A 1,880-nucleotide genomic window follows, 5' to 3' on the forward strand; every position below is an offset into this window, starting at 1 on the left:
ACAGCCCCATCATCCTAATCTCCGTTCCCATCTTCACAAAGCTCTCTCCCCTCCTCGGACCTGTTCGTTCTTTGTGTATGAAGGGAATGTGTTACTGGATTCAGGGCCCACCAAATAATCCAGAATCTCTTTTTCCAATAAGGTCACCTTTATAGACTCTAGAAATCAGGACCTCTTCATGTCTTTCAGGGGATATGATTAACCCCACACATCCTCCACACAGAGAGCTGTGGAGGGATGCACAGACTTCTACCCATCCTTAAAGTTCAGGTGCAGAGAAGTTAACTCTTGTCACAGCACTCAACCTCCTTTACTGGGCCTACCACTAGGATACTTTACTGGTATGCTACAATATACTCCTGCCCTGCCATGTTCTTCTCCCTCTTCCTGCCTAGAAGTCTCACATCAGACTACCTAAGGAGGACCCCCAAGGTGGCTTAGCAGGTAGAGGCTAGAGACCTGAACCCAACCTCTGGATTCCACCAGTGGCAGGGAAGAACTGACACCCCTCCCCCAAGAATTGTCCTCTGATCTCCTGACACGCACTGTGAAATGCCCATGCCTGCACTCACACAATCTCTCTCTGTCTCTCTGTCTCTGTCTCTGTCTCTCTCTCTCTCTCAGAAATATATAATAGAATCTATTTGCTTACAGAGTTAGCTAAAAAGTATTAATTTCTGTCCTTTCTGTGTCAGCTCCCATTGTCACTGCTACCAACAAATCAGGTTCTCTGGGATAGTGCCCAGACAAACCCTGGAACTGGAGTTATGGATGGTTATGAGCTAGCATGTGAGAACTAGGAGCTGAATTGTGGTCTTCTGTGTCAGTAACAAGCGCTTTTAATCATGGAGCCATCTCCCCAGGAGATTCTAACACATCCAAGGTGCCACCTGACCCTGTGCCACCTGTGAGCTCTGGCACTGTCTTTTCTAAACATAACAGATCTTTTTACTTGTCATTCTCTAAATAGTACAGTATAAAATAACAAAACAATACAGTATTCATGAAACTTTTACATTATGTCAGGTAGTATGACTAATCTAGAAATTAAATTATACAGGAGAATGCTTGTATGTTCTGTGCCAAAACTCTACCATTTTAGACAATGGACTTGAGTATGCTCATTTTTGGTAGCTGATAGGGCCTTATTAGTGACTCCTACAGATTGCATTTCACGGTTAACAGTAACAGTGAAAGGCACGTGGTAGAATCTTTCACCTAAGGGTTAAGAAACTGTGGGTCAGATAGTGTGATGGCTGATCTCTGTAGTCAACTTGATACGCCTGGAAAGAGGAAACTTCAGCTGAAGAATTGCCTCTGCCAGACTGGCTTGTGGGTATAGGAAGATAGCTGACCTTGAACCTAAGGGCAGGCCAGTAAGCAGTGGCCCTCAGTGGTTTGCTTCAGGCTTTGACCTTGAGTTCCTGTCTTGGATTCTCTTCACGGTGGACTACAAACTGTAAGATGAAATAAACTCTTTTCCTCCCCACATTTGCTTGTAGTCCATTGGTCCAAACATTGGTTTGTTGTTTATCAAACCAACAGCAAACAGACAGGAGCTAAGACCAATGGGCTGCACACTCTGCTCAAAGTCTAGAGCCAGCGGTGGAGGTGAGGGTGAGTGTCTGGGTCCCACTCCACCAGCACTCTGCTCTCTGTAAGCACCACAGGCTTTCTTTGCTCGATTCTGGCCCAACCAGCAACTCGAGTCGCCACATGGTTTTCTTGCAACAGTTCATCTCTTCTGATGCCCCGTGCTTTTTCACTGCCCTACGGTCTACTGCCTCCTGAGGAAAAAGTCCTCAGAGGTATTGAATACTTCTTCGTTTTCCTGTGGCACCCCTTTCCATACCTTCAAGATCCTCTAGATCCAGCCCCCC

The sequence above is a fragment of the Mastomys coucha genome, unplaced genomic scaffold, assembly GCF_008632895.1.
Source record: "Mastomys coucha isolate ucsf_1 unplaced genomic scaffold, UCSF_Mcou_1 pScaffold6, whole genome shotgun sequence".
NCBI lineage: Eukaryota > Metazoa > Chordata > Mammalia > Rodentia > Muridae > Mastomys > Mastomys coucha.